We start from the raw sequence: 13989 nt of genomic DNA, 5'->3' as shown, positions 1-13989 counted from the left end.
AGTCTGGTCCAGTAAAGACCTCGGGCTGAAAAAAACAGCCCGAGGTCTGGTCCAGTCCAGTGCCAACCCGAGGTCGGGTTGGACTGGACTTGGTCCTCTGGACTGCCTGGACTGGTCCAGGCAGTCCAGACCTAAATTTATTTTTTAAAAAAAAAAAATTTTCTTCGATAGGAGGCAAGATTGTAACTTACTATATAAAATTTTGCACATATTTTAATTCAAAATTTATCAAATTTGATCATTTCTTTTCAATTTCCCAATGAAGTCATGTTTTATTAATTAATCCTCATCAATATAGATCTTAAATTGTAGAAAATATATATGCATGCTCTTTACTTCGAAAGTTAATAAATAAATCTTAATTATTTGAATAGATAAAAAATTTATATAGAAAAATTAAATCAAATTAAAATTATATAAATAATAATTTTAAAAAATCGGGCTAGACTGGACTGGACCAACTGGTCTGAGGGGTCAGTCCCTAGTCCAGTCCAGCCCGATAAGACCAGTCCGGTCCAGTCTGGTCCAGTCTTGTTTCGGGCCAATTTTTTCTGGACCGGACTGGACCGGGTTTGTTCGGGTTGGACCGGACCATACCGGACCACCGGGTTTTTGCACAGCCCTAATGTATATGTTCATCCATTTTACTATCACAAAAAAAAAATGTGTGGGAGACAATGGGCCGTGTTACGTAATTAATTTTCCACTTTTATACTAATTATTGATAAGCGGTAAAATCAACCGAAAATAAGGCCAGCGAAAAACTATTCAAGGAAGATCAAACCTTAATAGTTGGCCAAAAAAAAGAAAAAAAGGATCAACCCTTGATAAGTCACTCGTTGGTTCTTCTTCTTTCCACACACACATATATTTATTCCTCTTTCCATATATATGTATATATGTTGATCGTGCTAAAGTATACTGATCATGCACTCGTGCTAGCTAATGATGGCTCATTGATTTAGTTTGGATTATCTCATAATAAGAATGATCAACAGAAAAGGTTAAAAAAAAAAATAACCATAAATTTTGACGCAGCATATCGAGAACGCGTGAAAATAAATATGTCTGTATTATTCTGTATCCTGGCTACTAGTGTGAAATTATTTCATCAGTTAATGTTCACGTTCACAAAGATCGACGAATGTAAGCTTAGAAGGAAGTGCACGTCAAGAATGACAGATATTTGAGACAAATTAACATAAGAAAAGACAAATTAAGATAAGAAAGTTTAAGCAAACCATATCCACTGTATCTTCTTTATTAACCAGCATAATCATATGTATAATATATACACAAACACACACACACACACACACGACCGGACAGACCAGTAGTTCGCTTCTTTACAGGTTTTATTCATGGCTTGAATCGAAATATGACCACAAGCAAGAAGCAAAGCAGCTATAAAACAAACGTACGCCATATGAGCCTGAGTTGTTTTTATATACATAAATATATATTCTGAGTTAAAAATCTTTCAAAATTCTTGATTATAGAATTATTGTAGAGATTTGAAAGCTTTAAACCCTACAAAAATTTTATAATAAAGAACTGTAAAAGATTCAGGATATTAATTATGCACTAAGCATGGCCTTGTACGTGAGCGGCGGGATGGTCGACGACGTCGTACCTCGAAGGTGCGCTATGATGTTGATGATGATCATTGGGGTCTTCACTGAGTAATACCTTGTCTTCCTTTGCTGGAGGAAGATGAGGATGATCATTGAGGCTGCTAAGTAGTTCTTTGTCTTCCTTCTCCTCCGCCAACTTTTCGCCATCTTTGGCCACACAAGAGCTTCCCATGACCACCACCACTAACACTATTGTGATTATCACAAACTTCATCCCGGCAGACCTTGATCTGGAATATCAAGGTTCATTATGTGTATGTATATGTATATTAATTATGCCAACAAGAAGTAGAATAATGCATTCATATACATACATATATAGAGCAACTTATTAATATTTTTTTGTTCGAAGCTAATCAATGCCTCGGTTATTCAACAGCAGAACAAACTAAACCAAGAACGACCGAATTAAGCTTATCCATCAGATACAAGTGTAAATATAGAAGATATAATAAGTTAACGTACCAGATACTGAATACTGATGCAAGTATATGATCTTGTTTTGAGAAGGAAGCAGAGGCACAAGAAGCTTATATAGAGAGAGATTGAAGGCAATGGCATGTTTCACAAGTCAACTTTCGAATTATAAAATGGTGGGGTTCACACAAAATGAGGCAAGGTTAAGTGCGATGCCCATTAAATTTGCTATAATTCAAAGATATCATAAAACGATATGTCTAATTAAGTTTCGAGTAGTGATATTTTTTTTTTTTGGATTTATAACGCGGATTAAACATGAAAGCTCCAACTGACTCGTTATGGCAAATTGAAAGTTGAAGTCATATATATGTAGAATTTTTTATATTTCCATCTCTCCTCAAATAACTACCTTTATTTAACGAATTACCAGAACCGTAAAAAGTTTTTGTGGCCAAGTGGTTCCCAAGTGCGTCTTAAAATTCTAACGTTGTTATAATTAAGATTAATGCTCTTGATTTCAACAATCAAATAATCACCAAAAGATGGCTAGCTTCAGTAGGCTTATTCTCTATAATTATGTAGCCCAAAGTGGCTACCCTGTTTTGTCACATGTGTCTTTGCATAATTGTTTGTTAATTAGAGTACAAGTTTGGTGAAAACAAATACTGCATTCATACTTCGATTGTAGCGAAGTAGTTCGGGTGGTCCATTCTAGTATACCAGATCGATGAACATCCGGATCATGGGGCCTTGATGGAGATCCAGAATCTGCTCGAACGTGACTGGGACGTGGAGCTGTCATGGTGTGCCCGCGAAGCCATCTCTACTGCAGATGCCTTGGCATACTTTGGCGAGAGACTTGTTCGTGCTCTGCGAACCCCTGGAGATTATTCGCTCCTTTCTTCAGAAGGATAAGGACGGGGCTTTGCTTTGTATGAACTCGTACAGTTAGTTTTGCTGTTGTTTCCTCTTTCTGATAAAAATAAAAATAAAAATACTGTATTCATGCATCTTTGAGTAGATATTTCAATTTGAATTAAGATACAGTCAACTGTTAAATTTATAGAGAATAAATATTTTATTTATTTATTAATTAATTAAAATGATAATGCAATAAATACTCATTAAAAATCTTAAAAGAATTAATTTGATTTGATTCCTTCAATCATTAAAAAACAATTTAAACCAGTGACAATTGAATCGATACTCGATGCTTTTCAAATGAAGTCTTGTATTTAGGTCTCGTGAATACAAATACCATATTATAACAATTTTTCTTTATTTGGATTATAATAGTATAATAGTTACATTGTTACTATTTTAATCCGGATTATAAAAAAGCACCAGTCCACCAGATGCCGAAAGGTTCTCAGTTTTCTTATTAAAAGAAGAAGAGTTAGACAATGTATCAATCCGCCCGTGCATATCTTGAATGCCTAATTATAATATCAAAAGCAGTATATATAAAGATATTCTATGACATAAAAGTACTTTAAGACATTAATTAATCACCATTCTAGCGTTATTCAACTAACGGAGATCGGGTTTACATAACACGGAAAAGGTTATAGCGGCAGTCTAGCCCTTTTGGGTAAAGATATTGTATATGCAGTGCATGGGTCAGTACTTTCTAGTTAAAATAAACTGGGCAGTTTATTAAGTTATCTGATCTCATGCAGAGGGGGGGGGGAGAGTGTGTACGATTATATTAATTAATTAATAAGGGTCGTTACTCTTTCCGGGGTATAAAGATATGAGATAATCAGAAGTGTGATGTTGCGTGCGTGCAAGTTTTGAGCCACACTTATAAGAAATATCTCGTGATGAAGTGAAGCTTCCCCATCTAACTTTTTTTTTTTTAATAAAAGTGAGGAATATATATATATGTATAGTAGCGTAAAAATCCTATATAAAGTTTCTTGTAGCGTGAAGTTCTTGTGCCATGAGAAAGAACTACATATCCTTTCGCAGTTGTCGCCCATAATCAGAAGTGAGTTACAGGGTTTGTGACTTGAATTATAACGCATAAATTTATATAGATTTCATTATATATATAAACGAAATTAAATTGCATAGAACTAGAATTTATAAAGCACCATCAAGGTAAACTAGACATTACAAGAGAGCTCTAATATAAATGCATAGTTAAATAAAGAACAAGGGTCGAAGGGATAGATATTAAATGAAGCAATATGGCCCTTCTTGGTGAAGAAAGGAAGAAGAGGCTTCGAGATGAGGCACTTTGTGTTTATCTCCACGCAAGGAATGATATTGAGTGCTTTGCCCAATATCAAATGTTATTGTTCAAGTATAATATATATGATAGATGAAGTTGCTTGGTAGCTTTATGTTTAATTAATCCGTATTATTATTAGTGGAGTGAAAATGGGGAAATTCCACCAAGATTATATTCAAGCTTACTACTGCTTATATATACGCGTTGCTGTGAAAAGCAAAATTGGTCATATAAAAAGTTTTGCAAAGCTTCGACACAACTTGATTACATTGATTTGATGGGGGAATTAATCAGAGTAATTTTGAATCCCTCTTAAATAGATAGATAAACCTAATAAAAAGGTACCCTCTTAATATATTTTTGGTGGGTCAGTTGTATATATGATGATTAACATCTCTGTCATTTGCTAAAACAGGTGCTTGGCACTAACCAAAAGATAATCGAACCACTAATCAAAGCACACTTGCGATTTCATCATGACTACTCTGAAAGACGAATAGGTGTAATTTGTATTTCTTTGGGGGGGAACTTAGCAGGAGAATTTATAGTGCATAGAAATTAATTATTCTGGTTCCTCTTCTTCTATTAGTATATTTAATAGTCTTGCTGGGATCTAGGCATGCAGCCTCTATAACCAAGGACGAAAAGTTTCATAAAAATATGTTGAATATTGATAGTGCAACACTTCTAATGCGATAGATAGGCCCATATCAAATCGAAGACGACGAAAATCTGAGGTGCAATATAATTTGGCCCGCGAATACGCGTCTAACGACAAATCATGGGTCGGAGGTTTTGGTCATCCAACGTTTGATGATTCCCTTCTGTCCGTTCAATTTTCTATGGGAGAAGGGAGCTAAGAAGATTCCATGGACAATTGCTTCACTATTTATTAGATTCCACGAAAATGATCGATCGTCTAATTATACCTACGCAAATTCAAAGCAAGAAAAACGGAATAGCTAACGCGCTTATAAGAGGGCTTGGTTAATAAGGCTCGGCCTGTTAAAACTCCGTACCCGATAGAAAAGTTTCAAAACATGGAAGCTAACCGGCTCTAAATGAAATAGTCCATTCCTTTCATGCACGAGCACCTACCCCCAGCTTAGTCTAAAAAAGTAACCTAATCTAACTCTTGAAAGAGCTAGCATAACAGCCAATCTCTCTCTTATTCGGGAATTGCTTCAGATGAGACTTAAAGTGGCATTAAATAGTTTTTTTTTAAAATCTTTTGATGAAGGCTGTGACTCTTGATCGAGAAAGTCATTATGTCTACTAAGAAGAATAACAATGGTATGATATGATCGATAAAGACATACAAACTGGACCTCCGCGATTGGAACAAATATTTGATTAAGCTATATGATCACGTACATACGTAAGCATCCACTAATCAAGCATCACAAAACTATTACCACACATGTATAATTAATATAGCTTCTCATTGCACATTACAAACGCATGTACATCATCTTGAGCGTATATGTATGCGGATGACATACAAGAACCCACATACATCAATTTTAATAATATGATATAAGTATATTAATCAATTTTAAAATAACTAATGTGTGATGACTACAAATATGGCAATGGGGCCTATCACAATAACAACAACAAAGCCTTATTCCATTAGGTGGGGTCGGCTATATGGATTGCACAACGTCATTGAGCTCTATCTAAAGCCAAATCTTTGGATATATTGTTAATTAAAAGATCTTGCTCAATGACATCATTAAGTGTTCTCTTTAGCTTTTCTTTACTCCTTTTTAGAAGACTCTATACTGTTTAATCAATTCTTGTCTCGGCACATCCAAAGACTTTATTCGCACATGACTAAACCATCTCAACAGTTTTCTATCATTTTTTTTTTATCAATAGCAGTCACTCCACCTTTTCCCCATAGTAATGGGGCTTGTCACGAGAAGGAAAACTTTAACTACGAGATAATGTCCACACCACACTACAGTTATTGCTCAAAACTGTTAAAATTGTGAAGTTGGTAGCCATCATAATTTCACTTGTATGACCTAACAAATAAGGAAATTCCACCTTCCTTGGTGATTCCAATTTCTGCTTCTGCTTTAGATTATTTTCGCAGAAGCTTTCCGTTCCACTATATCTGATGAAAGGAATAACTTGAGCAGTTGGGTCCTAGTGGATGAATAATTTTCTGAGTCAAATATGCCATCACATCACATCAGAGAGAAGGATGAATAGTTTTCTTTGCCTGCCCTATTCCGTTTCATCACACACATTTCTTCTAGTTTACTTTAATTTCATATATGAGTGTCTTAAATTTGCAATGTTTCTTTGGAGGGTTGAGGTCATCCAGCACTTCAAAGTATTTTCTTAGGTATATCTAGCACTCCAAAATATTTTGTGATGCATCCAGCATCCTGAAATGGTTTTTTAGGTGCGTCTAGCACTTTAAAGTATTTTTTGATACATCCAGTACCAAGGCAAAAAAATACTTTAGGATGCTGGGTGCTAGTAAAAAATACTTCGACGTACTAGATGTACTATAAAATACTATATAAAGTATTGGATGCACCTAATAGAATACTTCGGGGTGCTGAATGCACCTTAACCCTTATTTGGAACTATACACATCATACAAACGACTATTCTTACACGTTGCAATTTTAATTTCCTACTTTCTGCCCTCATATATATTTCCTTGTTTTTCTATATCTAGGTTATGGAGGCTTTTCCTATCTCAAATTCAGATTTGGAACTACGTATTACTTTACTGTTTATTGATTGGCGTTGTATCACATGAGAATTCAACTTACATTCGACGCGCTGTTTTGTCTTTTCATTTTTTTAAGGGAGAAAACATTTGAAGCATTGATATCAGATTTGCTTTTTCCGCTTTTGTCGGGCCTTGTATAAGGCAACGAGAAATAATTTCTTTTGACCTTGTATGATATTTTTTTGGGGGGGGGGGATTCATCTATCAAGGTCAAGTTGCACAGTAATATCGTATCTTTTTAGAAACTACTGATCATTGATGTAGAGATCTTATAACAATGGGGGACTGGCTGGGGCCACGGACCTCAAGCTTTTAATTTTTTTCCCCCCTTGAAATTATATAGGCGTTATGCATGCTTAGAATTTATGTGAATTTTGCGCTATATTATATTTCTTTTAACTTTGGCCCCCTCGTTCTTAAATCCGAGCGGTGCCCCTAACTTGCATGATTTCATAATAAAAAACGAGTGGAAGAAAGGAAAAAAAGAAGAAGAAAGAAATATAATTTCCTTCTTATTGGATGTGCAGGATTACAAATTGAACCCTATATGAAACACATGCCAAAATTAACTGGCGGCATGTAATTAACTTTGCAATTATTAATAAATCGAGCACGAAAATAAATATGTCTGCATGATAGGGCGAAACACTCTTTTGTATTCTAGCTCCCAGATTTTGGAATTATTTCAGCTAACCCTCGTGTTTGCGAGGATCAACAAATATAAGTTTTAGAATGGAAGCGAACGTCAAGAAGAATGATAGGTATCTGAGACAAGATAAGAAATTAAGGTCGAAGCAAACCACCGTAGCCACAATATATTCTTCATTAATCAACAGTCATATATTTGCATGGCCATGCATGCCAGTAGTTACAACCCTAGTTCTTTATAGGTTTTATTCATGGCTTGGAATCGAAGCCCCCAAGCTTAAGCACAAACATAATACACACACACACACACACACACATGTAGGGTTCATAAAAATATGACGCAACAAGCAAGCAACAAAGCAACTTGACTATATAAAATAAACACTACATAAACGCCATGTACGTTTATATAATATATGCTTTGGGTGAAAATCTTTTAAAATTCTCTATTATAAAATTGTTGCAAGAGTTTTAAAAGAGAAGTGAGAGTACATGTTCTTTTTGCTTGTCTCACTTATCTTTTTAAGCCCAGCAAGAATTTTATAATAAAGAACTGTAGAAGATTTGGCAAACTAATGCACTAAGCATTGCGTTGTACGTGAGCTGGACGGTCGACATAGGCCTTGCGAGGAGGATTATAGTTTTTGCTAGGGATATGATGATGATCATTATTGTCAACAAGTACTTTCTTGTTTTTCTTCTCCGGGCGATTATGATGATGATGATCATTAATGTCTCCGAGTAATACCTTGTCTTCCGTCTCCGCGTGACGATGATGATCGTTACTGTCACCGAGTAATACCTTGTCTTCCTTCCCCGCGTGACGATGATGATCGTTACTGTCACCGAGTAATACCTTGTTTTCCTTCTCCTTCACCAACTTTTCGACATCTTTGGCCCCACAGAAGCTTCCCATGACTATCAACACCAGCACTGCAACTATCACAAACCTCATGCTGACAGATTATTCCTGAAATCAAGGTTATATATACGGGTTAATTACCAAAAAGAGTAGAATGATGCATGCATGCACATATAAATATATATATATATATAGAGAGAGAGAGAGAGAGAGAAGCTTAATATTATTGTTTTGTTCTGTAATCAATTAGTATTGCACGGTTGATTCAACAGACCAACTAAACAAAGCACGATCGAGCCATACATATCGACCAGATAAAAGTGTAGCTATATATATATATATAGAGAGAGAGAGAGAGAGAGTAACGTACCGGATACTGAGTACTGATGGTATGTGCTATATTATCTGATCTTGAATTGAGAAGGAAGAAGGGGCTCAGGAAGCTTATATAGAGAAATTGAAGGCAATGGAATATCGACAAGTCAACTTTCCATTTATATAATGGTGGGGTTGACACCAAATGAGGCAAGGTTCAGTGCGATACCCATTTCAGAAATATCATAACACGACATGTCTAGTTTTGAGTAATTATATTCCTTTTTTTTTCCCCCTTCTGGATATTGGATTCATATAATGGACTAAATATGGAAGCTCCAACTGATGACTCGTTTTGGCAAATTGCTTGTTTAAGTCACATATATGTATAATTCTGATATTTCCATCTGTCCTCTTGTAGTTAATTAATTTGGTTTAACGAATTTCCGGAACCGTGAAAAGTTTTTTGTGGCCAAGTGGTTCCCAAGTGCGTCTTAAAATTCTAACGTTATTATAATTAAGATTAATGCTCTTTATTTCAACCATTAAATTTTCAACAATAGACAGCTAGCTTCAGTAGACTTCTCTTTATATATAGCCCAAAGTGGCTGCTCTGTTTATGTGTCATCAGATAATTGTTTGTGGCATGTTCGGTGAAAAACGAATAATGCTTTAATACCTTTTTGTGATATATTCTGTTAATTATGATACGATTAAACTGTTGAAAGTACTATAGAATGATAATGCAATTGATAATACTTAACATTTCTTAAAATAATTAATTCGATTTTATCTTCAATAATTATAACGAAGAGTTCAAACCAGCAGCAATTGAAATGAGTAAACACAGAGTCAATGCTTACAGAGTTTTGTATTCAAGGGTTGTGAATAGAAAATACCATGTGTATAAGGTTTTTTCTTTATCTGAGGTCTAACATCGCTTAACTCCGGATTATCATATTAGTACTAGCTGGATGCCCAAAGGTTCTAAAAAACGTTTAAAAAAAGTTTGATTATATGAATCCAGCCATGAATATTTTTGCATATATTATAATTATGGATGTTGCATTTTTAGTACGTTCTATCAAAAGCAATATATAAATATTCTGTAAACTAAAAGTGCTGTGGGATATTAACTAATCGCTATCATAGCGTTATCCAAATAACAGAAATATGATAAATATGTCTACATATAATGGGTGGAAAAGGTATAGCACGGCAGCCTAGCCCTTTTGGTTAACGATATTGCAATGCAGGAGACTGTACATACTCTTCGTTTAAAACGATTTGGTGGGCGGTTTATTAAGTCATCTGATCTCATGCATTGAGAGCAAAAAAAGAGAAAAGTTTCTCTGTAAGAGTTACATACATTCATATTAATTTATAAGGATCGGATCTTTGCTACTCTTTCCAGGGGTATAAAGATACACTACATCCGATTGTTAATATAATGGTTAAATGACTAATTAAGTTAGTTATTTGTAATAAATAAATATTGTTTTTCTTAAAATATTATTACTAGTTATGTGTATTGGTTATAACTACCATATGATGTAATATTTAACATGCATGTATAACTATTATACGGATTACCTCAAAAAAATGGATAAATATGAGAATAAGGTTAAATTAAATGCCAAACTAATTTTATATGGGAGAAAATAAATAGGTGATGAACAGTAGAAGACATATGCCTTAATTTATGATAGAGTAAGGTTTGAATTTATGGGCTATTGTTCTTTAAAATATATTTGTACTCTTTTAGACTTATTTTATAATATATATTACACTACAAAATGTGTTTTATATTGAGAACTAGAGGGAGTACTAGATTATATTTGATGCAGGGCTTGCGATGTCAACTCAATTCCACTACTTGAATATCCTAGCTAACATATATTAACCAAGTGAAATGCATAGAATTAGAATATAAAAAGCATAATCAAAGTAAACTAGACATTACAAGAGCTAGCCTGATATGTTATATATGCATAGTTAAAGAATAAGGGTCGATGGGCTGTCACCAGAGAGAGAGAGAGAGAGAGAGAGAACAAGGGTCGATGGGATAGATATCAAATGAAGCAACATGGCTTTCTTGGTGAGGAAAGGAAGATAAATAAAGGCTTCTAGATCAGGCATTTGTGTTTATCTCCACTCAAGGAATGATATTGAGTGCCATGCCCAATATTAAATATCTATATTATTGCTCAAGTATATAATATACATGATAAATGGTTGCTTGCAGTAGCTTTATGTTTAATTAATCCTTATAATTATTAGTGGGATGAAAAGGGGAAATTCCACCAACATTATGAATATTAATATCCTTGTAATTATTAGATGGAGGTATATGAATATTTTTGGAAATTAAAACTTGGACGCAACTTGATTACAATTGATTTGACGGGAGCACAATCCGAGAAGAGTAATTTCCGATCCCTTAGTAAATAGATAGATAAACCAAACAAACAGTTCCCCTCGTAATAGTTTTCAATTTCCCCCGCATATATAGATGGGTTGTCTAATGAACATCTGTGTCAATTACTAATACAGTTGCTCTGCACTAACCAAAGATATACTTGAACCACTAGTCAAATTAAAGCACACTTGCCTTCGCATGATTACTTCTCCGAAAGATGGATTAAGGGTAAAATGATTATTAAAAACTAATTTTCTACACACAAATTAGTTACCGCTAAAATGTACAATGTTCTTTAATTTTTTACTTCGAAGTTTTAATACACGTACACATTTTGAATAACACACACACACACATATTTTCAAGCTTGCAAGAACGTACATCATTAGCGTTTCAGAATCAATATGAACGAAGATATGGTTATCGATCATTTGAAAAGTTTCTAAAAAGCAAAGTAACAATAATAACTTTTTTTTATCATATCGAAAGTAATAATCCCTTGAAAAATTGATGAATCTATAATAACGTAACCTGACAAAAACGAATCTTAAACAATATGCAACTAAAATGATACCCATCTGTTAGCTCCTCCTAAAATTATGGTCTTATATTCTTTGCTCAATTATTCCGTAACAAAGTATGCGTTTTTTCTTTTGTCTGTGTGATACATAATCTGATGAACGAAACACACATATGTATAATTTATGACTTGTAAATATGATTTTTCTTAAAGAAACTTTATATTTGATTTGTATTGATGATCATCTCATTCGAGTAGCAAAATTTTTTTTTTTTTTTGCTTCAATATGTAATTACATGTACATGATTGTCTCATTTTGATCCATGTCCGAAGGATAAGGGGAAGAAATATTAAACTCAATCTGTAAAACAAGCTTCTTGCAATTGGTTAATCAGAGAGACAGTATATATCGTGGCAAATCACACATCAATTAATTATACAGATTAGGACTACAATAACAGAGCCACACCGTACGTACAACCATATGTTACAAACACGACCATATATTATACAAAATGAAACATCAAGCAACATCCAAGCGCGCGTGTGTATGTGATAATATACAGTTATTAATTATATGTGTTTTGATTCAATTGGCTCCGCCTTGATCTCCTCCATTACCATTAAAGTCCTGTCTGGGAATAGAATGATGATTAGTCAGAGAGCTTCCGCCATCGCCGTTATTATTTCCACTGTTGCCTTCTTCGTTTTCCTTCTTCACGCTTGTTTCCTCCATATTTATTACCTTTCTTCCACCAGCCAAACAGATTCCTGCTATCAGGAACAGAACCAGAAGAAGTTTTGCAAACCTCATTCCTTGGATCTTCGCTCTTCCCTATCAGGAGCAATAAATAAGCAAGCAAATAGTAAACTGAAGGTATAGCTGTTCATCACTATATATAAGCGATTTGATTGACAGAATCAAATCAGAATAAATTTGCTGCAGTAGCTAATAAATTGATATTTACCTGCTGGGAGATGTAGTGAAAGCGTTTGAGTGATGAACTTAGTTAACGCTGATGAAGATAGCCAGCAGAGATCGAGCTATTTATATAGGGAAGCAAGCTTAGCTTAGAGAGTGCTTTGCTTGTATTGTAGACAGAGCCCCCAATCAGACAAATTGTGGTGGGATGTGCCGCTATATGAAATTAATATTTTTTTTGTATGTTTGTTTATGATGTGTAATGATGGAGTTGTGAGAATAATTAATTAATATTGTCATGACCATTAATTAATAAGAAAACTCTGAATTAAGCATATATGGCAATAACAATGGGAATTTGGGCCAAACATATGGTTTGGTTTTAACATACACAGAGATAAGTTGAAGATATAGACCCTTTTTTTCAATCACCGTAGAAGATATAGACCCTTTTTCTTTTTTTCCTTTTTATTAGTGTTCTTGACACGCGCGCGCGCGCGCACACAATGGTTTCTTCAGCTACGAACATGCGTAAAAAGGAAAAGGCTTGTTTTCGCAAGACAGCGAGGGTGTCATCCCCCCTTCGTCTCTGTTCTGATCAGTAGCCTATAGGCTTGTTACCGAACAAAAAAAAGGGCAATTAATCATTATAATAAACATCCTACAGTGCAAGGAATATAAAGTAAATTAATATATGTACGTATTTATAAATTTAATATATTTTAAAATATGCTTCTAGTTAATTATAATTAAAATATAACATTATATATATAATACTACTTACTAAATAGCAGCATATTTTGGAATTTATGTGGGAATCACAACTCATAGAGACCTTGTGAATAATTTAATACATGTCAATGTATTTTTTTTTTTATTTCGTCTCCAAATTAATCCCTTAACATGATAGATGAAAACGATCGAAAAGCGACAATGTACTCCCTCTGTTCCTTATTATAAGATCTAATTTTTTTAATAGGTTTGTCCCTTTTTATAAGATTCTTTTTGAGTTTATCTGAGTATTTATGCATTATTACCTATTTTACCCCTAGTTTAATACATTTAATATATTCTTTTGTTTTCATTTATCTCACTATTACTCTCACATCTACCCATTTATATATAGGGTATATTTGAAAAAAAATTGCATTTGCTATATATTAATTGTTTTTAACTAATTTTAACTGTTTTCTTAAACAGTGTAATTTAGTTAAAAAGATCTTATAATAAGGGATGGACTAGTATATGTAAGTACAAG

The 13989-nt window shown here is 34.0% G+C and overlaps 3 long non-coding RNA genes across 3 annotated transcripts in view; all 3 read right to left on the bottom strand.

Annotated features, from left to right (window-relative positions):
• Positions 1-1230: 1230 nt before the first annotated feature.
• On the bottom strand, positions 1231-2178 carry LOC114762694 (uncharacterized). Its single transcript, XR_003742274.1, has 2 exons — positions 2100-2178; positions 1231-1864 (listed from the first exon to the last, which is right to left on the bottom strand). It is a non-coding gene; the product is annotated as an uncharacterized LOC114762694 (long non-coding RNA).
• A 5692-nt stretch (positions 2179-7870) lies between these two features.
• On the bottom strand, positions 7871-9002 carry LOC114762693 (uncharacterized). Its single transcript, XR_003742273.1, has 2 exons — positions 8926-9002; positions 7871-8663 (listed from the first exon to the last, which is right to left on the bottom strand). It is a non-coding gene; the product is annotated as an uncharacterized LOC114762693 (long non-coding RNA).
• A 3171-nt stretch (positions 9003-12173) lies between these two features.
• LOC114762709 (uncharacterized) overlaps positions 12174-13989 on the bottom strand; it is a 14612-nt gene continuing 12796 nt past the window's right edge. Inside the window, exons 2-3 of the long non-coding RNA XR_003742275.1 lie at positions 12778-12825; positions 12174-12644 (exon numbers count right to left, since the gene is read on the bottom strand). This is a non-coding gene — a long non-coding RNA (uncharacterized LOC114762709). The remainder of the gene's footprint in view (positions 12645-12777; positions 12826-13989) is intronic.

Source organism: Neltuma alba, unplaced genomic scaffold (assembly GCF_004799145.2).
Source record: "Neltuma alba isolate B1F8T4 unplaced genomic scaffold, ASM479914v2 tig00011239_pilon, whole genome shotgun sequence".
NCBI classification, from domain to species: Eukaryota; Viridiplantae; Streptophyta; class Magnoliopsida; order Fabales; family Fabaceae; genus Neltuma; species Neltuma alba.
Note: the sequence above shows the minus strand (reverse complement) of the source record. Positions and strands in the feature narration are given on the sequence as shown.